This window comes from Crinia signifera, chromosome 9 (assembly GCF_055691185.1).
Source record: "Crinia signifera chromosome 9, ASM5569118v1, whole genome shotgun sequence".
Taxonomy (NCBI): domain Eukaryota; kingdom Metazoa; phylum Chordata; class Amphibia; order Anura; family Myobatrachidae; genus Crinia; species Crinia signifera.
This window is the reverse complement of record NC_139225.1, coordinates 98,210,538-98,235,095: the sequence shown is the minus strand read 5'-3', so window position 1 is coordinate 98,235,095 and position 24,558 is coordinate 98,210,538.

Below are 24,558 nucleotides of genomic sequence, written 5' to 3'. Positions count from 1 at the left end.
TTGGGCCCTGAGTATACGAACTACTGTAAGTAGTAAAAAGTTTGAGTAGGTCAGTACCATGAAGTAAAGCTGGGTACACAATATACAATGCTTCCTTAAGATGCACTTTAACTCTTAGGGCAAGAAGTATCAAGCTTCAAAAAGTGATAAAGTGGAGAGTTATAGACAACCAGCCAATCCGCTCCAAACTGTCACTTTTCAAACCCAACCTATTGCATGGCAGTTAGGAGCTGATTGGCTGGTTGTTGATCAAACTCCACTTTATTAGTTTTTAAAGCATGATACATCTGTCCATGAGAGACAATTTTTCCCAATCTGCATTTCAAATGCGGATATGATGTGATAAAATTGTGCCATTCCAAACAGTGATAAATAAATACATTGCATGGATGTATCAATAATCCATGCAGAATCAGAGCTTTTCAAGGTGTTTTTCATTAAAAAATACCTCCAATATGTGTTGGTGCAATTGCCGCAGCCGTTGGAACCCTCTGACCCCCTTTTGAAAACCCAACATGGGTCAGGTAAGTATACTTACAGCCCCCTTGCATCCCCCCTAATTCTCCCTTTCCACAGCCTAACCCTAACTCTCGCTCCAATTGCAGCCAAACCCTATGTCCCTTCACTAGTGCCTAAACCTACTTACCGATCGGGGTGCCAGCTGTTGGATTTCTAGTGTCAGCATTCTGATCCTGTACGAGTTTTTAGGTCCACTGCCAGGGGCGTAACTAGAACTTTGTGGGCCCCATAGCAAAATCTTGCTAGGGCCCCCCCTACCTCCGCCATTGCCACTACACTGCCACTTAGGAGGGCAAAAGAAAAAGTGAAGGAGTGTGCAAACAAAGGCAGTGTCGGGAAAAGAGAGAGGGTTGAGAAAGAGAGCAAAAGAGGGGTGGTCAGGAGAGCGAGAGAAGGACAGGGACTGGACACCTCACATATAGGTGAGCAAATCAACCAAATTGAACGCTCCCTATTTATACTCTGCAAGGGCAAAAAAACTTACAATACTGCCTATCGTGGTATGAGACTTTGTCAACCAACACTGCTTTGCGTGTCATGCTTACATGCTAAATGATTGGCCCTCTTCACTATATTGGCATACAAAACCATGGCTTATTAACCCTTGAAAGGTGCGGACCTTCCCAGTATATACTGAACTACCACCGATATTGCTGCTAATTCTATGCTGCTATTTGTGCACTAATATAAACCTGGAGACCCCATATTTCCTATGTCATTCTACATGGACTGAGCTATATTTTAGATACATTTGTAACTGTATATGGGCCTTATTCTAGTTCACTCTTTCTGACAAAATCCTTCTTAGATGGACAAAACCATGGCCCTTATTCTGGTTGGTGCGGTAATATCGGCGTGCGTTCGTGCCGCCGATGTTTTGTGTCAGCGCATGTGCAGAGGCGTCTCTGCGCATGTGCGAGCGGGACGCACGGCCACATTCCGCATGAAATGTGTACACTACGAACAGGGGGTGGAGAGGGGTGTGAAGGGCTATTTGAGCTCATTACCATATGTTTACACCTCGCGTTTCATGGACGTTCCCATGCAAACGCTGGGCGTACGTATGGTAATGCGGCCGTGACGCACGTGTAGGGGACGGACATATGACATTGCCGGATGTCAGCTGCCCGCCCAGATCCCTGCTTTTGCACGGAGAAATGCCCGTGTGGTCTGAGGTTGCGGGAGCTGCCTGGCCACTCGGTCCTGCATTCGATGGTCTGCGACCATTGAATGATGGGGGAGGTTCCCTGAGATGGAGGAGGTGTATTCATGAGAAATACACGTGCAGTCCGTTCGGACAGCTTCTTACCGCGTACGGACGGAGTTGGCGATCCGTATGGAAGGCGGGGTTTAGGACGTACGGTGCTGGCCGCATATTCGGATCCGTCCGCACCGATCAGAATAAGGGCCCCTGTGCACTGCAGGTGGGGCAGATGTAATTTGTGCAGAGAGAATTAGATTTGGGTGGGATTTTACTTCAAAGTGCTATCTATATTGCAGTGTAAGAATAAAGCAGCCAGTATTTACCCTGAACAGAAACATAATAGCTCACCCAAATCGAATTCTCTCTGCACATTTTACATCTGCCCCACCTGCAGTGCACATGGTTTTGTCCATCTAAGAAGGATTTTGTCAGAAAGAGTGAACTAGAATAAGGCCCTATGTGTCTATGTATTCTGAATTATATGTGATAAAAATCTTTTTAATGCTATAAAATTGTTACAATGTAAGCAGTGTGTCCGGATTTATTTTTATTCAGCATATAGACTCAGCAATTTAATTACACAGCAGCGCAAAAGCATCTCAACTCTGTATTTTTGTGTCAAGCTTCTTTTGTGAGCTCAGGTGAACTGACTTGATGCATGCAGCAGCTGGTGTGATAGTAATTTAAAAGATACTCCTATTGTATATATTCCTTAGAAAGCACCGGGACTTTGTATTGTGATGAGCTGTGCTTCATCCAAAATACAATACCCCTATCATAGTGAACATACACAAAACCATTAGTGCATCTAGTCAAAACCGTCTACTAGCAAAAATCGCACCATGGAGCCGCTTCAGATCCGTTCATTTGAGTCCGAATTCGTCCCTGTCCCTGATGTTCCGGATTTACGCATGTGGTAATCCCAAGACCCAATGGCTTCGGCCAGTTTCCCACTCTCTGAGTTGTTTGCTCCGAGAAGGGAGGGTTGGGGGAGGCAGCAGTGAAACACCCAGCATTTTATGGGTGTCCCCATAAAAACACTGGGAGTTTCCCTACGAACACTGGTGTAGGGATACCTGCCGGGGACGCGAGACTGAGGTCGCATGGCTGATGTGCCTGCCCCGAATTCGGCACCGAAGCCTAGACTAACTTTTAATACAGAAGTGGCCAAAAATCATTGAATGATTTCTCTCCTGTTCGCCCGCATGCGAGGGGATGTGATAGCAAACACATCCCCTCCAAGTCTGTCTGTTGTTACCCAGTTTGTTCTATCACTGTCTACATTTGTAAAGCGTAACAGAATATGCTGCGCTATATAAGAGACTGTAAATAAATAAATAAACATATGTTGTCAAAATTCATACACCAAGTCTTTGTCCAGGGGGCATATGTAATAGCATCTGAGTTCACCAGTGCAGGAAACTGGTTGTACTCTAATTCATTTCTAAGCAGCAATTATTTAAATGGCATTGTTTTGCCTTGTAAATGATTGCCGGTTTAAAGAAAACATCCAAGTTTAATCTATCTGCATTTCACACTTCCAGCGAACTTGGACTCTATTACATATGCCTCCTGTATTTGAAGCACAGCAGTACTTGTTATGGAATAAAGCTACTGCGGCTGCATTGTAGGACTTTGCATACAGACTCAGGGAGGGATGTACCAAGCAGTGGCGGTACATCCCGGCGCCCATCGTCGTGATGCTCAATGCATATGTACTGGAATATGTGTTGAGCAACGCAAAGGGCAGCAGTACATTTAAAAATGCTGTAAAAACCCATGAAATTTACCACATTTTTTCTTTAGATAATTCCGGCTTCAGTCACACACAGATATACAGGATACATTTACTAATATGGGAGATCTATTAAAGATGGGATGTTGCCCATAGCAACCAATCAGATTCTATCTATTATCTTCAAGAAGGTGCTAAACAACTAAGGAGAATAATCTGATTGGTTGCTATGGGCAACATCCCATCTTCAGTAGAACTCCCATATTAGTAAGTTTACCCCATACCAATGTCTTATATCACATTAGTCAGCACAGTGTCCTCCATTCTAGCTGCATTGCCTTATAATCAGGGCGATAGAGTGCGATTTTTAGACTTTTGCAAAGAGTTTTTGGATAGTTATAAGTTATAACTATCCATTTTCAGCAAAAACTCTTTTCAAAAGTCTAAAAATCGCACTCTATTAAATCTCGCCCCATATATTGCACAGAACTAATGTAGTATTGCGCTATGTGGTGTAAAATATAGTTGTATGAGGACACATCTTTCTCCCCCCCTCTATCATTTTATATATTCAGTATGGGATGCAGTCAAAATCCCGACGGTCAAAATCCCGACTGGGTCAAAGTCCCGAATGGGTCATAATACCGACAAGGACAAAATCCCGACAAGGACAAAATCCCGACATTTAAAATCCCGACAAGGTCAAAATACCGACATATAGAATGTACAGGTGAAACAGTCCACATGACTTTGTGACGACAGGTCGTGAGGTCGACATGGTTTTTTTCACTGTTTTTTGACCCGACATGTGCGGTATTTCATGCCCTACCATCCACTAGGGCATAGTGGGAGAATAAAATAGTGTGCCAAGCGCAGCGAGGGACCGTGCCCGAAGCATTGCGAGCGAAGCGAGCGATGCGAGGGGCTGCGGTTCACTTCCAACTGTGTCCATGTCGACCATGTCGACAGTCGACTAAAAAAACAGTGAAAAAACCCATGTTGACCTCGCGACCTGTCGACACAAAGTCATGTGGACTGTTTCACCTGTACATTCTATATGTCGGTATTTTGATTTTGTCGGGATTTTAAATGTCGGTATTTTGTCCTTGTCGGGATTTTAAATGTCGGGATTTTGTCCTTGTCGGTATTATGACCCATTCGGGATTTTGACCCTGTCTGGATTTTGACCGTCGGGATTTCATACCGAATCCATACAGTATATATAAAATCAAATAACTAATACATTTTAATTATATTTTTTATAGCCATAACAATTGAACTAGTACATGCAAGTTTAAAATCAATTTAAAATTCCATCTTTGTATAAAAACAATAAGGACTGTATTCTATACACCCAATAGAACGGCTACATTGCGTTTTCTCTCTAATCAAATCTAATCTTCTTTAGTGATTCTTTTATGTTTATAAAGAGGCCTGGTTAAGCTTTGTGCATTTTGTATGCTGGCCATGTTTATGTAATATTTAGGAGATTAACTGATGTGGTTTGTCCAAAAACTGTTTATATGTGCTTAATTTAATAAAAACAAGTAGTGGTAATGTGACTCTTGGTATCACGTTCTCGCCGCAGGGTGAGAGTAAATAATTGAATTGACCTCCCAGATCTTCCAAGCTTGTATTGTTTCTCAATGTTATATTATTACTTTTTGAACCTTCTAATTTGAAGAGAATGGAACGCAGCATGTGAGAGGGTGGTGCACATTTTTAAATAAAACGTTTAATATTATTATAAAAAAATGCTAGTGAAGTGTTGTTAAACAAACACTTATGTGACTCATGCAAAAATAATAACAAAAATGTGAATAAAAACTTGCTTTGTCTCCAATTATTGCTTTAATAAATTATTCTGAATGTAAGTGAATAGCAATTTGAGGTATGAATATATCTTATCAATTGAATATCAGAATGAATGTTTCTTTAATAACAATTATTAAAGCAATAAAGTCCTACACATTGACAGTATCATTCTAGGGGAAGCGGTTATCTATTAGAATGAACTTAGGTCTACAGTCATTAGGTCGACCCCACTAGGTCGACTGGCAGGAAGGTCGACCTGACTTAAGGTCGACATGGGCCAAGGTCGACATGACTTAAGGTCGAATTTGCATAAAGGTCGACATGAGGAAGGTCGACTGGTCATAAGGTCGACATGGGTTTTTTACTGTTTTTTGAGCCGACATGTGCTGACAGGCGGTATTTCATGCCCTACCATCCACTAGGGCGTGGAGGAGGTTATTAAAGCTGTGGCGAGCGAAGCGAGCCACCGTGCCCGAAGCATTGCGAGCGAAGCAAGCGATGCGAGGGTCCGATTCGCATTGCCAACTGTGTCCATGTCGACTGTGTCGACATTCGAGTAAAAATACAGTGAAAAACCCATGTCGACATTATGACCAGTCGACCTTCCTCATGTCGACCTTTATGCAAATTCGACCTTAAGTCATGTCGACCTCGGCCCATGTCGACCTTAAGTCAGGTCGACCTTCCTGCCAGTCGACATAGTGGGGTCGACCTAATGACTGTAGACCTAAGTGTGGTCTGACAGATGTACCGATTCCCATTCTAGGACATGAAGGGCTCACCTGGAGAATGCAGTGATAGGAGCCCTCATGACCGGAAACCACATAGGCTTGGCTAACCCTTAGAAAGCGCATTGTTTGGGCCCCTTTATTACTATACATTATTCAGTAAATATTGATAGTCCTGTGCAGTATAATGGGCGGGATGCTCTAACATATGCACCCCTGTCTGCTGCACTTGGCTCGCTACCGCTGACATAATTATCGCATATGCTCTAACATATGCGATAATTATGGCAAAATACAGCTCTTGCGTTAAGAGCTGTCCTTTGCGGTGAGCCGGCGATGTGCAGCAGGTTCCAGTGGGTCCCGGTGGCTCCCCCTGACCTCCCTTACCTGGCTATTTTGCTGCTGCTGCAGGCGGCTGGGCTCTGCTGCCCGGACACAAGTGAGGGGGGGGGGTCGGTGCAAGGCGGCGGGTGTCCGTTCGGGGCAGCGTGGGTGCGGTAAGACGGCCATAGGATTCTATGGGGTATAGTCAGCTTTTGCAGGAGATATTCCCCGCCGCGAAAATATAAAAACGCGGTAAAAACCCTGATAACAGGGATTTTACCACATATTTAAATTAGAGAATCCCGCCCAATGTAACATATGTATAACGTATAGTTCAAATCTGGAACATGATCTCTCGAGGGAAGGGGGCTCTTCAGAAGAGGTCCATTCTGGATCATAGATAATGCACCTAGATAATATTTGAGCCTAAGTATATCATCTGGTAAGTATATACGTGAGACTCCAAATATTAGCCAAATCTTATTTAAATATAAGTTGTACAGTAATTAGGTTTTACTAAAAAGTTAAAATGTGATAGTTTCTAATAAAAAAAATATTGCATTTATATTCAAATTCTTTCTGAGGTCAAAGCTCTTCTTCTTTTTGAATCATTTCCTACAATTAAAATGTAAGAATGGAGATGCAAAGTAGTTATGACAGCATTATTTCCCTCCTACTGTAGAGGTGGATGCATTAGCACCTCACCTATAAGTGGCAAAATAACGGTTGACTTGCACCCTCCCTACCATTACTCATAAAGGGACAGCTCTAGCTGCAAAAAGAGGTGTGTGGTCTCCCAAGGATGGAGCGTGGCTATACAATAGTACTTCCAATTCAAATTACACCACAATCTTATTTACATTACACTGCACGTAGTCCCCCTGATCCATATTAGTGTCCCTTATACAATTTACACAACACAGTAGTGACCTTTATAATGTTATGTTACACAGTAGTGACCCTTATACATGTTACATTACACAGTAATACCTTTTATACACAATGCCCACAGTACTGCACCCTATACACAACATCTAATTGGTAGCATAAGCTCCTGGGAAAAGCAATGCACAGGGGACCCTAACCTATCAGCAATATCTGTTATTTCCAGGGGTGGGGTGGCTAGGGACAACTACAGGATTTATTGCAAGGGGTTTCTAGATATGTAAGTTCTGGGATTTGAAGGGAGTAAGAGTAGGCAGTTCTGGGGGTAAGTGCAGACTGGGGGCAAAAAGAATGGGTGGGTGTACAGCGCTAGGTTTGTCTGAAAAGAATATACACTACCACATGTATATATAAACGTATAACATTTTTTAATATACAGAATAATAAAAGAGAGCTCTCATAAAAAATATAATATATAGAAATAAAAAAGTTTAAAAACAATTTGATGAACAGAGGCTCTCTGATGTATAGGAAGCTCCACAGTATATAGCATTAGCATTAGCACATAATATTTACCAAGAGGAGACTGGAAGATGTGCAGATTCTCCTTAAAGGTACAGCTGTTGTAAATATGTCCTTGTCCGGATAAGTACCCAGTAAGTCCAGGGGTAATATAGGCAGTGTATACCTGGCATGTGATTGCTGATGGCTGCTGAAGGGTGATTGTCCTGGAAGCAGAAGTAAACTGGTCCGGAGGTAAAGTGCAAGGTGCTGTACGGTCTTGGTATAGTGCAAATATGCAATAAGGTGCAGTGGAGGGGTGCGGAAAAGCTGCTCAACGCGTTTCGACGCTAGCCTGCGTCTTCATCAGGAGCATGGGTATGGGGTCTTGTCAAAGGGACCCTGTATTTATACCCTGAGTTAATGGTTCCCATGATTGCAGGTGTGGGAACTCCAGTAGTAATCATATTAAATACTGTTAAAAACATACATCAAACATAATAAAGAACAAGCATGTGGTAGTTATGCACAGGAGGGGTGTGCAAAGAACTATTATTATACACAATACATATAAAAAAACAAGTTTAGAAAACGATATAGAGTTCATGTGATCATGTCACATGATCGGGACGGGTCACGTGATCCCGGAAGTAACATTCGTGATATAGCTCAAATGTGATCTAATGAAAGTGAGCCACTGATTTCATTGGGGCAAATATCTATAGTGCCCTATAGCTCCAAGGGAGGTCATGTACCTGAAGTTCTCTTCCCCTGTGGCTATCACAGACATATCAGTCTGAGTTGCGCCTTCCGTATAGGTCCCCATATCGCACTTCCGGATGGCGGAAGTGCGTATGGTTGGCGGAAGCAGCTGGGAATGGACCAAGGTCGCAGACTTCCCGATCATGCTGCGTCATATCCGATGCCCCTATGCCGTTTGGTCACCTCCGCCGGAAGTGATGATTTTGGAGGGCGGAAGTTTGATTTCGTTTTTGTGTGTTGGTTGGCATTTAGCATCATATTCCCTTATCTTAGAAGAATTTACAGAAAAGGAATACGCAAACATCCTCCTAAGGAGTATATAGCAAAGTTATTCTAAATATAAGTATATATACAGAGATTTAGAAGAAATTGTAGAAATTTATGAAAAGAAAAACTTATAATAAAGAGACATATGCATCAATAACGGTAGTAATTGGATGTAATGAATCATGAACGGTATAGTGAATAGAAGTGGTTTTACCTAGACACAATATACAGAGACAATATGAATACTAAATATTATCTGCAAATATTAAACGGAGCAAGGTTGTTATAGTTCCAGGTATTGTGGTATCTAATTTCTATTTTTTTATATATGTATAGTTTTTTAATTTTTTAATTTTTTCATTTTTTCCATTTTTCCATTTTTTTCCCCCATTCAGTTCTTGATAATTGGATTTTAGTCTATTATGTCTATATGTTCAGACATATTCGTATATCCCCGTATATGTTACCAATTTTCCTGTGGTACACATATGTATATGTATCTAGGGAAGCCAATCCCGGGGCATTTTTTCAATCCCGGGATTCGGGATTGAAAAATGCTCAATCCCGGGATTCCCGGGATCCCGGGATTGGCTTTCCTAATAAAAAGACTGCCCCACAATCACTTACATTTTGAGGGGTTGCTGGGTGGGGGGATGGGTCGTCAATGACGCTGGGTGCATACTGGCTGGGTGGGCGGGTGGATGCGCTGGCTGCCTGGGTAGGCACACTGGCTGGGCAGGCGGGCAAGCGGGTAGGCACACTGGCTGGGCGCGCTGGCTGACCGGGCGGTGCGGCATCACAATGCCGGGCGCGACCTCTTCCTGCGCAGCGTGACCTCTGATCTCACGCTGAGAGGTCACGCTGCGCAGTGCTGCCGGGAGAATTCGGGCAGCGTCTGAGCGGTGCTCAGATGCTGCCCGGCAGCTGCCCGGCATTAGACTGCGCGCATGCGCAGTCTAATCCCGAAATCCCGGGATTGGAAACTCAAATCCCGGGATTGAAATCCCGGTGTTTTGGGGGCCAAATCCCGGGATCCCGCCGATCCCGATCCCGGGATTGGCTACCCTATATGTATCCCTTCCGAGGATTCCCCCACAGTGATGATTCATTTAATATATGGCATGTACATTTAAGTACCAGACACATAAGTAAAATAAACTGTGGCGAGATCCTCAGGTTGTAAATACTCCACATATCAGATGGAACCAGAGTTGCATGTAATACAAATAATATATATCAAGGAGGGAAAGGAATTATGAAAGAGAGGGGGCCATAAAGAAGAGAGAAATATCAGTATATAATCATAATACGCTATTGAGCTCTAATGCCTCATTGAGGCCATCCGGATGTAGGCTATTTAATTTGAAAGTCCAAAAGACTTCTTGACGGCAGAGGGTCTTGTACCTATCCCCCCCCCCCTCACGGAAGGGGGGATATGTTCAAGTCCTATAAGTTGTAGCCCTCTGGGGTCATTTTTATGGGATTGGGAGAAATGTCTGGAGAGACTGTGGCTGGTTAGACCCTTAATGATGTTACGCCGATGTTCCATAAAGCGAATTTTTAGTGGGTGTGTGGTCCGTCCCACATATTTCAAATTGCATGGACATATCAACAGATATATGGTAAATTTAGTGTCACAATTGATAAAATTCTTCATTGGAATTAGTTCATCTTCTGTCTGTATCTGTGAGGTTCTATTTGCGGCATAGTCGCATGTAGTACTTTTGCCACATTTATAGAACCCCACAGGTCTAGAAACTAGCCATGTGTTGGTACTAGGATTTTCTGCTTTTATCTCAGTCGTTTTTAAATGGCTAGGGGCCAGCATGGTTTTCAAAGATCTGTTTTTTTTATAAATGATTGTGGGTTTATTGGGTAATAGATTTTTCAGGATTCTGTCATGTTTCAATATACCATAATTTTTTGTTAATTATCTGTTTAATTTGGAAGTGTGCTGTATTGTATTTGCATATAAATGCCATTTCATAGGATTTATCTTGTTGTTTCTGGGGTCTAGGAACCAAGAGGTCTTCTCTTCTCATTTTGCGGACTTCATTGAGAGCTTCTTGTAGGAGGGGGTCTGGATATCCCTTTTTCCTTAAAGGAGGCAATAATGTCAATAGCCTGTTCATTGAACAGGTCTAGTGAGGAGCAATTGCGGCGTATCCGCATTAATTGTCCCTTGGGGATATTTTCCTTCCAAGGTCTGTGATGTGAACTCTTATAATGCAGATACGAATACGTATCTACAGTCTTGGTGTAATTTGAAGTGGTTATAGTAGAGTTGACTATGTTCAGGGATATATCCAGAAACTCAATATGTGTAGGATTAAAGTGTGAAGTGAAAGATAGATTAAATTGATTGTGGTTAAGTGAAGTGACAAAGGCCCTTATTCAGATCGGTGCGGATATTCCCGCATTCTTACGGAGCGGTCCGCACGCCACGGTGTTTTGCCGCATGCGGCCATCGTCCGTAGAAACGCCCACGTGTACTCCGCATTCGGACGGACTCACTCGTTAAGAACAGGGCGTGTTTACGGACGACATACAAAGCATGCGTGTGCGGGAGAAACACTCCGATTCGGCACGGTATCACAGAGTATTACAGAGAATGCTCGGGAATACCGCATCCGAACGGGAGCCAAGCGGTGCTACCGCACGTAAGCGGAGTATTTACGCCAAAAAACCCACTATGAAGTATCTTCTGCAATACATCACATGACCCACTTATTCAATTACCTATCCTCATAAAATGTGTGCAATTATATTTGTGTTTTATTATTATTTATTTTGCTGCATTCCTGGCATGTTGTTTATAGTTTTGATGTTTAATTTTATGGTCATTGCATGACAGTGGCATTGAGTGTGACATGAATATAAATAAATGTGTTTACTTTACCCAAAATGTGTGGTTTCATGAGTACATGTCGAATACACATGTGTATTGCTAGTATTAATATTCTGTCATGTCAATTGTTAGCAGTTTTTAAGTGTCTGAGAAGTACAGCATATGTGGGGGATTACTAAGGTTTCCTTGAAGCAGCAATGGTTTCAATTAAAGCACTGACAAGCGTCCTATTAGTGAGTAATGAGTAAAGGAGTAGATTGTATTGGGTTCAGGTGTTAATGGTTGTAGTCATTAGGCGTACGTTCGCCTACCGCATGAACGAGTGGTGTCCGCAAAGCAATAGTACACTTGTGGACACCGCACATTTCAGCCCTTTTTGCTCGCGTGCATTCGGAGTGGTTTCCGAATGTACGCCCCCCAACATAAGTGTACTCCCCCGTGTCCGCCCATGTTTCCGCCCCGTTTTGCCCACTTTGAAACTACGCCCATGTGTCATTCCGCATGACGCCCATAATACGCCCCTATTTCCCGTCTGATTGCGGTGACCAGTTTTGGACGGGCTTTGTCCGAACTGGTACCGAGTCAAGGCGTGGCACATGCGCGTAGCGTTCTACACGCATGCGCAGACGCCGTAAAGACGCAATCCGTAAGAACGCGGTAAAGTCCGCATCAATCAGAATAAGGGCCAAAGTGTTGTGCTGACTGATAGTCCCCGTCCCAAATTATAAAGAGATCGTCTATATAACGGCCATAGAACACCAGATTCGCACCGAACTCGCCGCCCCACACATGGGTGTCCTCGAACTCCCCCATGTATAGGTTGGCATAGCTCGGCGCAAACCTGGTGCCCATGGCCGTCCCCATCACCTGTAGATAGTATGTGTTAGAAAACAAAAAGTAATTGTGAGTCAAAATAAATGAAATGGAGGAGATGATAAAGGATTGTTGTTCCTGTGTCAGGTCGCTATCTCTCTCCAACTTGTTGGTAAGGTGTAAGATACCAAGATCATGTGGTATGTTGGTATACAAAGCCTTGACATCTAAGGTCATAAAGGCATAGGTCTCTTTCCAAGTGATGGTTTGGATTTTTTGGAGGAAATGAGTTGTATCCTTGAGATGCGACCTGAGCACAGGAACAAGAGGTTGTAAGAAGAAATCCACGTAGTGTGACAAGTTAGTGGTAAGGGACCCAATACCCGAAATTATAGGGTGGCCAGGGGGTGAAGTGAGTGATTTGTGAATTTTTGGAAGGTGATAGTATGTGGGTGTGATAGGATGGGTGGTAAACAAAAATTGCCATGTTTCTTTTGAGATCACATTTTGGGCTAAAGCCTCATCTAATGTATTTTTAAATTCTGTTTGAAAAATATCAGTGGGGTCTGTTTTTAGTGTCTTATAGAAATCCTTGTTATTAAGTTGAGTGAGCACCTCCTGAACATAGTCTTCTCTATTTTGAACAACCCGACTCGATACTTTTTCCAGTAAAAAAGAATTTAAAGAAAGAGACATTGCCATTAACGAACGCATAGAGAAGTTTGAGAGAGAGATTCTGGAGAATAAACAGAAGAAATTTAGGAGAGACTTAGAAGACTATCAAAATGACAGAGTTAGATCGTATAAAGATAGAAATAAAAATAAGAAACCTAACCCTAGATCATATTCCAGACCACAATGGAGACACCAAACCAATAGACAAGATAGGGAACACGACCCTAGATATGTATCTTTTCAACAAAGACGTAACCCTTCAAAAAACAGAAGAGAAACACGTCCAAATAGTACCACTACCGTGTTTCCCCGATAATAAGACCTACCCCGAAAATAAGCCCTACCCTTGATTTTGGACACTGGTCCTAAATAAGCCCTACCCCGAAAATAAGCCCTAGTAAAATTTCATTATCTGGCATTCAGACAATAGATTCTACACCTGCTAAACCCCCCTGATCCCCCACTCACCACCCCTAACACCCCTCACCTCCGTTGTGTAGGTAAAAGCACAGGCTTCTTCTGAAGCCGCTTCTATTCCCATGGATGCATTGCGGTGCGGTACGTCACCGCGCACATAACGCAGCTGCAGAATGGAGCTGTGTCACAGCAAAGAAGAGCTGGACATTATTGAGACTTAAAGGAGTACTGGGGTATGTTTACCTTTATCACGGAGGACTGGGGACATGTTTATTACTGTAAGGAGGACTGGGGGCATGTTTACCGGTATAATGGAGGACTGGGGGCATGTTTGCCGATATAATGGAGGACTCGGGGCATGTTTATTAAGGAGTACTGGGGTATGTTTACCTGTATCAAGAAGGACTGGGGGCATGTTTATTAAGGAGGACTGGGGGCATGTTTATTAAGGAGGACTGGGGGCATGTTTCTTGACATTTGCTGTTAATGTTTATTAAAATAAGCCCTACCCCTAAAATAAGCCCTATGGTGTTTTTTGTTCAAGAAAAAAAAATAAGACAGTGTCTTATTATCGGGGAAACACGGTAATTCCCCATATAGTTCCCACATCCACTCCCCAAAAGAACAAGGCGCTAGACCCAAAGATAGGCAGAATTGGAATAGAGGCCATAATAGATCACCCCAACGGGATTTTCGGGAGGCCCGACCCCGCCCCAACCATTGGGAGACCAATTACCCCACGGTACAACAGGAGACACCAAAAAGACAAAGGGAAAGAAGCCCAGAGGAAGCAGAGGAGGGATACAATCAAAGAAAAACCACCAGAAAAGATTAGTTAACCAAAACAAAATACTAGACACTGACAAATCGAAGTACAATAATGTCTTCAATATCTCCTCCAAAGAACTTAGCGAAAATGAACTATCTTTGCTGGCGAAGGGTCTGAAATATGTCCCATCAAGCAATCCCAACATCTTTGAGCTATATGTGGAGCTAAATAGATATATTCGAACCCTTTGCCGCAAAAGATACTTTGCAAATAAGGACATTGCCAAAGATATGGATATATCATTCCCAATTGTGCTGGACGCATCTGATGACCCTACACTGGTGACCCTACAAGAACTACTACGGGAGAACCAGTCAGGATCAGACGATGAATCACCAATTAAAATTTATGATACCAAATCCAAAACATTCAAACGGAAATCTGAGTTTTTTCCTATTACAGCCAAAAGTGCCAATATAGAAACCTTCTACAAGGTAACATTGGAGGATTTTAAGAACCTCTGTAAACTTGGTTCAAGGAAGGAAATTACTCAGAATTCCAATCTAACTAGAGAGGAAAAAAGAGCTTTAAAATCAGTCACCAAAGATACGTCAATCATTATAAAGGAGGCGGACAAAGGAGGGGGTCTGGTTGTTCAAAATAGAGAAGACTATGTTCAGGAGGCGCTCACTCAACTTAATAACAAGGATTTCTATAAGACACTAAAAACAGACCCCACTGATATTTTTCAAACAGAATTTAAAAATACATTAGATGAGGCTTTAGCCCAAAATGTGATCTCAAAAGAAACATGGCAATTTTTGTTTACCACCCATCCTATCACACCAACATACTATCACCTTCCAAAAATTCACAAATTTCTCACTTCACCCCCTGGCCGCCCTATAATTTCGGGTATTGGGTCCCTTACCACTAACTTGTCACACTACGTGGATTTCTTCTTACAACCTCTTGTTCCTGTGCTCAGGTCGCATCTCAAGGATACAACTCATTTCCTCCAAAAAATCCAAACCATCACTTGGAAAGAGACCTATGCCTTTATGACCTTAGATGTCAAGGCTTTGTATACCAACATACCACATGATCTTGGTATCTTACACCTTACCAACAAGTTGGAGAGAGATAGCGACCTGACACAGGAACAACAATCCTTTATCATCTCCTCCATTTCATTTATTTTGACTCACAATTACTTTTTGTTTTCTAACACATACTATCTACAGGTGATGGGGACAGCCATGGGCACCAGGTTTGCGCCGAGCTATGCCAACCTATACATGGGGGAGTTCGAGGACACCCATGTGTGGGGCGGCGAGTTCGGTGCGAATCTGGTCTTCTATGGCCGTTATATAGACAATCTCTTTATAATTTGGGATGGGGACTATCAGTCAGCACAACACTTTGTCACTTCACTTAACCACAATCAATTTAATCTATCTTTCACTTCACACTTTAATCCTACCCATATTGAGTTTCTGGATATATCCCTGAACATAATCAACTCTACTATAACCACTTCAAATTACACCAAGACTGTAGATACGCATTCGTATCTGCATTATAAGAGTTCACATCACAGACCTTGGAAGGTAAATATCCCCAAGGGACAATTAATGCGGATACGCCGCAATTGCTCCTCACTAGACCTGTTCAATGAACAGGCTATTGACATTATTGCCTCCTTTAAGGAAAAAGGGATATCCAGACCCCCTCCTACAAGAAGCTCTCAATGAAGTCCGCAAAATGAGAAGAGAAGACCTCTTGGTTCCTAGACCCCAGAAACAACAAGATAAATCCTATGAAATGGCATTTATATGCAAATACAATACAGCACACTTCCAAATTAAACAGATAATTAACAAAAATTATGGTATATTGAAACATGACAGAATCCTGAAAAATCTATTACCCAATAAACCCACAATCATTTATAAAAAAAACAGATCTTTGAAAACCATGCTGGCCCCTAGCCATTTAAAAACGACTGAGATAAAAGCAGAAAATCCTAGTACCAACACATGGCTAGTTTCTAGACCTGTGGGGTTCTATAAATGTGGCAAAAGTCGCTGTACTACATGCGACTATGCCGCAAATAGAACCTCACAGATACAGACGGAAGATGAACTAATTCCAATGAAGAATTTTATCAATTGTGACACTAAATTTACCATATATCTGTTGATATGTCCATGCAATTTGAAATATGTGGGACGGACCACACGCCCACTAAAAATTCGCTTTATGGAACATCGGCGTAACATCATTAAGTGTCTAACCAGCCACAGTCTCTCCAGACATTTCTCCCAATCCCATAAAAATGACCCCAGAGGGCTACAACTTATAGGACTTGAACATATCCCCCCTTCCGTAAGGGGGGGGGGGATAGGTACAAGACCCTCTGCCGTCAAGAAGTCTTTTGGACTTTCAAATTAAATAGCCTACATCCGGATGGCCTCAATGAGGCATTAGAGCTCAATAGCGTATTATGATTATATACTGATATTTCTCTCTTCTTTATGGCCCCCTCTCTTTCATAATTCCTTTCCCTCCTTGATATATATTATTTGTATTACATGCAACTCTGGTTCCATCTGATATGTGGAGCATTTACAACCTGAGGATCTCGCCACAGTTTATTTTACTTATGTGTCTGGTACTTAAATGTACATGCCATATATTAAATGAATCCTCACTGTGGGGGAATCCTCGGAAGGGATACATATACATATGTGTACCACAGGAAAATTGGTAACATATACGGGGATATACGAATATGTCTGAACATATAGACATAATAGACTAAAATCCAATTATCAAGAAATGAATGGGGGAAAAAAAATGGAAAAATGGAAAAAATGAAAAAATTTAAAAATTAAAAAACTATATATATATAAAAAAATAGAAATGAGATACCACAATACCTGGAACTATAACAACCTTGCTCCGTTTAATATTTGCAGATAATATTTAGTATTCATATTGTCTCTGTATATTGTGTCTAGGTAAAACCAACTCTATTCACTATACCGTTCATGATTCATTACATCCAATTACTACCGTTATTGATGCATATGTCTCTTTATTATAACTTTTTCTTTTCATAAATTTCTACAATTTCTTCTAAATCTCTGTATATATACTTATATTTAGAATAACTTTGCTATATACTCCTTAGGAGGATGTTTGTAAATTCCTTTTCTGTAAATTCTTCTAAGATAAGGGAATATGATGCTAAATGCCAACCAACACACAAAAACGGAATCTAACTTCCGCCCTCCAAAATCGTCACTTCCGGCGGAGGTGACCAAACGGCATAGGGGCATCGGATATGACGCAGCATGATCGGGAAGTCTGCGACCTTGGTCCATTCCCAGCTGCTTCCGCCAACCATGCGCACTTCCGCCATCCGGAAGTGCGATATGAGGACCTATACGGAAGGCGCAACTCAGACTGATATGTCTGTGATAGCCACAGGGGAAGAGAACTTCAGGTACATGACCTCCCTTGGAGCTATAGGGCACTATAGATATTTGCCCCAATGAAATCAGTGGCTCACTTTCATTAGATCACATTTGAGCTATATCACGAATGTTACTTCCGGGATCACGTGACCCGTCCCGATCATGTGACATGATCACATGAACTCTATATCGTTTTCTAAACTTGTTTTTTATATGTATTGTGTATAATAATAGTTCTTTGCACACCCCTCCTGTGCATACCTACCACATGCTTGTTCTTTATTATGTTTGATGTATGTTTTTAACAGTATTTAATATGATTACTACTGGAGTTCCCACACCTGCAATCATGGGAACCATTAACTCAGGGTATAAATACAGGGTCCCTTTGACAAGACCCCATACCCATGCTCCTGATGAAGACGCAGGCTAGCGTCGAAACGCGTTGAGCAGCTTTTCCGCACCCCTCCACTGCACCTTATTGCATATTTGCACTATACCAAGACCGTACAGCACCTTGCACTTTACCTCCGGACCAGTTTACTTCTGCTTCCAGGACAATCACCCTTCAGCAGCCATCAGCAATCACATGCCAGGTATACACTGCCTATATTACCCCTGGACTTACTGGGTACTTATCCGGACAAGGACATATTTACAACAGCTGTACCTTTAAGGAGAATCTGCACATCTTCCAGTCTCCTCTTGGTAAATATTATGTGCTAATGCTAATGCTATATACTGTGGAGCTTCCTATACATCAGAGAGCCTCTGGTTATCAAATTGTTTTTAAACTTTTTTATTTCTATATATTATATTTTTTATGAGAGCTCTCATTTATTATTCTGTATATTAAAAAATGTTATACGTTTATATATACATGTAGTAGTGTATATTCTTTTCAGACAAACCTAGCGCTGTACACCCACCCATTCTTTTTGTTTTCTATAATTGGGAGAATTACACACTCCCCGTACAGCAGCTTTGATTGTGCCTGAGGTTCATCCCCCCCCCTTTTTCGCAGACTGGGGGCAAGGAGGGGTTTAGTGTACATAGCAGATCAGGCAGTACTTCCCGACAAGCAGGAGATTAGGGGCAGGCAGTGATGGGTATAGTGATGGGATTAGGTAGCACAGCAGATGGGGCAGTACTGTGTGTGTGGGGGGGGGGGGGGGCAAAGAAAGGGTTAAGGTTAGTCATTTCTGGGGCTAGGGACGTGCCATCGACTATCCTGTCACACTCACTGTACATATTTAGCACATATTTTCTCTGCTCCATCTCCATAGACCCGTGATTTGTATCGTTATGTCATGGGGGGGGGGGGGGGGGGTGATAATGAGAAGCACCAACCCTCTCCCTGAGTGGTCAACTGCATCTACTCTCTGAGAACTTTCCCTTATGAATATATAATGAAAGAGAAAATGTGTATTGGTGTGGTGCACCATAAAGAATTAATTCATGTCAATAAAAATTTAATTTTAATCGATTGTTCTTAAAAACTGCGAAATATAAAACAAACACAAAAATGACAAACAAAGTGAAAAATAGTGCGTGTTTAAAAACAGCACGTGTGGGGACTGATTGTGTGTTTGAAATAAGTCTCTTTAATGATACAATTATACAGTGTTGCATCTTTAGAAAACAGTAACAGCTTTAAATGTTGGAAAAATTCCTCTTGTTATATTTGTTACAACTGGTTGTTGCTGTATGAGTAAACTGCTTGCACTTTAATATGGTGGTTATATATTCAGGATCTGTGTGTCTATTGCCAGTTAGGTTGATAGTATCAATGTCTCGACACGTGCAGGTATGTGGGCTGCCGATGAGTACCCCTTAGAATCATGAAATGTGCATGAACTAAAGATGTATTGATGCCTGATTTAGTTATAATTAATAAAATGCACATATGCTGTGGAGCCTTTGGCTTCTATAGTGCTGCTATGGCAGTGTAATCAGGCAATGATTTATTTATGAATATAGGCAGATTTAGGAGTCTCCCCCCCGCCCCCCAAAAAACAAAAAAGCAATAATAATAATTGTTTGTCTTTGTGCCCCCCCACCATAGAGAATGTGTCTCCTTATAGTATAGAATATAATGTGCCTCCCCTCTCCCATATTATAGAGTATAATATGACTCCCCCTCCCCACAGTATAGAATATAAGGAGCCTCCCTCTCCTTTTGTGAGAATTGGAACCACACATTGGGTCAGATGTATCAAACTTCAAAAGTGATAAAATGGAGAGTGATAAACAGCCAGCCAATCAGCTCCTACCTGCCATGTTACGGGCTGGGTTTGAAAAATAAGAAAAGATGGGTTTGAAAAATGTCAGGTCAGGCTGATTGGCTGGCTGTTTATCACTCTCCACTTTTTCACTTTTTGAACCTTGATACATCTGGCCCATTGCCTTTAGATCCCATGCATTGAACCGTTCCAGCTGCACTTCTCTTTACATCTGAAGCTTCCTTGCCACTCCCAGCAGGTGCCACCCCTAGGCACGTGCCTCGTGTCACTAGTGAGAGATCCGGCACTGCTTATGACAGTGGGTCCCAAACTCGGTCCTCAAGGCACTCTAAAGGTTTTTAAGGAAATCCATGCTTCCGCACAGATGGTTTAATCAACTTTAATGAGGTACTAATTAAGTCAGCCGTGCTCAAGCATGGATCTCCTTAAAATCTGGACCATTAGGCTAGCTTGTGGACTGAGTTTGGGAACCACTGCTTTACGGAAAGATTTTAGAGATGGCAAGTACAGTATGCCTTCCATTCCCTATTACAGCATATAGTATTACAATGTACAGCTTAAGATAGCTAGAATAGATTTAATACTGTACTGTATTTGGTGAGTGCAGTGGATCGGACTTCATTTTACATTAAAATTATATACAGCACCCCCCCCCCCCCACACCTCTACATCAGGTTTCAGCTCTTTCTATAAAAACATTAAAACATTACCAATACCATTTGCAGATATGAAACATATTTAGAAGCTTCCGTAAGTCGGTAACACCTGAGATAACTCCCATTCTATTAGCATTTTCTATGCAGCTGAATGTAAGCTTCAGTACTATTATCTATTATCAGCCACTTCAAGCTGCGGGAAAGTTGACTGTATTATGCTTGCATTGTATTATTATTGACGAGTAGACTGCTATTTGTAAGCAGCAAATATCTTTACAAGGATAACTTATCTGAAACCTTCAGTTGCGAACCTTACATTTTTCAACATTTATATCTAAGTTTCTGGTATCTTTACCATTTCTTAAGGACAAGTTTCTGTTCTCAGTACAGTAAGTCACTGACAGGAAGTCTGCAGTGTGCAGTAAATATCACCTTCAAACTGCAAATATAGGCATGGTAGGAATTAGAGATGTGCGGGCTCGGATTTCAGAGATCCGAGCCCCCACGGACGTCATCATTCCGAGCCCGATTCCGAGCAGCGCTCGGAGATTCCCGCCTGACTCGGTCCGTCCGCGTGATTAGAACGTCATCTCCCGGCGTCGGATTTCGCGAGGCTTTATAAGCAGCTGCCGCGCCCCGCCATCTTCACTCCAGTCAAGTAGTGGGTTGGGAGAGGGTGTGTTGGTGCTGCTGCTGGGGCTTAAACTTGAGCTTGACCTTGAGCTTTTGCAATCGCTGGTGCTGTCTCTCAGTGCTGCTGTGTAGTAGTCTAACTGTGTACTTGTAGTACTACTGTCTCCTCTGTGCGGTCTACCTCTGGTGTGCTGTGCTGCCTGTAATTGATTATTTTATTTGCTGGGGCTGTCTCCCTCAGTGCTGCTGTGTACTCTGTTCTCAGCTTAGGACAACAGTCTAACTGTGTACTTGTAGTACTACTGTCTCCTCTGTGCGGTCTACCTCTGGTGAGCTGTGCTGTAATTAATTATTTTATTTGCTAGGGCTGTCTCCCTCAGTGCTGCTGTGTACTATACTATGTTCTCCTCTGCTTAGAAGAACAGTCTAACTGTGTACCTGCCTGTAGTACTACTGTCACCTCTGTGCTGGGGCATACATCTGGTGCTGTGCTGTGCCATTTATTATATATATAATTATTAATTATATTAAATATAAATATATATAGTCCACTGGTGCTGCACTGCTGCCTGCACTGAATCTGCCAGTCTGGCGGTCTGTGGTCTGGGGCTCACTGGCTATACTGCCGTATGTACCGTCTGGTCTGGGGCTCACTGGCTAATAAATAATTAAATACTGCCTGCCTAATAAATAATTAAATACTGCCGTATATCTCTACCTTTGTGGTCTGGGGCTCACTGGCTATACTGCCGTATGTACAGTCTGGTCTGGGGCTCACTGGCTAATAAATAATTAAATACTGCCGTATATCTCTACCTTTGTGGTCTGGGGCTCACTGGCTATACTGCCGTATGTACCGTCTGGTCTGGGGCTCACTGGCTAATAAATAATTAAATACTGCCTGCCTAATAAATAATTAAATACTGCCGTATATCTCTACCTTTGTGGTCTGGGGCTCACTGGCTATACTGCCGTATGTACCGTCTGGTCTGGGGCTCACTGGCTAATAAATAATTAAATACTGCCGTATATCTCTACCTTTGTGGTCTGGGGCTCACTGGCTATACTGCCGTATGTACCGTCTGGTCTGGGGCTCACTGGCTAATAAATAATTAAATACTGCCTGCCTTATAAATAATTAAATACTGCCGTATATCTCTACCTTTGTGGTCTGGGGCTCACTGGCTATACTGCCGTATGTACCGTCTGGTCTGGGGCTCACTGGCTAATAAATAATTAAATACTGCCTGCCTAATAAATAATTAAATACTGCCGTATATCTCTACCTTTGTGGTCTGGGGCTCACTGGCTATACTGCCGTATGTACCGTCTGGTCTGGGGCTCTCTGCCTAATACTGCCGTACCTGTGCGGTGTGTGGCTCACTGCCCAATACTGCCGTATCTACCCTCTGGTCTGGGGCTCTCTGCCTAATACTGCCGTACCTGTGTGGTGTGTGGCTCACTGCCCAATACTGCCGTATCTACCCTCTGGTCTGGGGCTCACTGCCTAAATACTGCCGTATATCATTATCTACCTGTCTGGTCTGGGGCTCTCTGCCTAATACTGCCGTACCTGTGTGGTGTGTGGCTCACTGCCCAATACTGCCGTATCTACCCTCTGGTCTGGGGCTCTCTGCCTAATACTGCCGTACCTGTGTGGTGTGTGGCTCACTGCCCAATACTGCCGTATCTACCCTCTGGTCTGGGGCTCACTGCCTAAATACTGCCGTATATCATTATCTACCTGTCTGGTCTGGGGCTCTCTGCCTAATACTGCCGTACCTGTGTGGTGTGTGGCTCACTGCCCAATACTGCCGTATCTACCCTCTGGTCTGGGGCTCACTGCCTAAATACTGCCGTATATCATTATCTACCTGTCTGGTCTGGGGCTCTCTGCCTAATACTGCCGTACCTGTCTGGTGTGTGGCTCACTGCCCAATACTGCCGTATCTACCCTCTGGTCAGGGGCTCACTGCCTAAATACTGCCGTATACCATTATCTACCTGTCTGGTCTGGGGCTCTCTGCCTAATACTGCCGTACCTGTGTGGTGTGTGGCTCACTGCCCAATACTGCCGTATCTACCCTCTGGTCTGGGGCTCACTGCCTAAATACTGCCGTATACCATTATCTACCTGTCTGGTCTGGGGCTCTCTGCCTAATACTGCCGTACCTGTGTGGTGTGTGGCTCACTGCCCAATACTGCCGTATCTACCCTCTGGTCTGGGGCTCACTGCCTAAATACTGCCGTATATCATTATCTACCTGTCTGGTCTGGGGCTCTCTGCCTAATACTGCCGTACCTGTGTGGTGTGTGGCTCACTGCCCAATACTGCCGTATCTACCCTCTGGTCTGGGGCTCACTGCCTAAATACTGCCGTATATCATTATCTACCTGTCTGGTCTGGGGCTCTCTGCCTAATACTGCCGTACCTGTGTGGTGTGTGGCTCACTGCCCAATACTGCCGTATCTACCCTCTGGTCAGGGGCTCACTGCCTAAATACTGCCGTATACCATTATCTACCTGTCTGGTCTGGGGCTCTCTGCCTAATACTGCCGTACCTGTCTGGTGTGTGGCTCACTGCCCAATACTGCCGTATCTACCCTCTGGTCAGGGGCTCACTGCCTAAATACTGCCGTATACCATTATCTACCTGTCTGGTCTGGGGCTCTCTGCCTAATACTGCCGTACCTGTGTGGTGTGTGGCTCACTGCCCAATACTGCCGTATCTACCCTCTGGTCTGGGGCTCACTGCCTAAATACTGCCGTATACCATTATCTACCTGTCTGGTCTGGGGCTCTCTGCCTAATACTGCCGTACCTGTGTGGTGTGTGGCTCACTGCCCAATACTGCCGTATCTACCCTCTGGTCTGGGGCTCACTGCCTAAATACTGCCGTATATCATTATCTACCTGTCTGGTCTGGGTCTCACTGCCCAATACTGCTGTATCTACCCTCTGGTCTGGGGCTCACTGCCTAAATACTGCCGTATATCATTATCTACCTGTCTGGTCTGGGGCTCTCTGCCTAATACTGCCGTACCTGTGTGGTGTGTGGCTCACTGCCCAATACTGCCGTATCTACCCTCTGGTCTGGGGCTCTCTGCCTAATACTGCCGTACCTGTGTGGTGTGTGGCTCACTGCCCAATACTGCCGTATCTACCCTCTGGTCTGGGGCTCACTGCCTAAATACTGCCGAATATCATTATCTACCTGTCTGGTCTGGGGCTCTCTGCCTAATACTGCCGTACCTGTGTGGTGTGTGGCTCACTGCCCAATA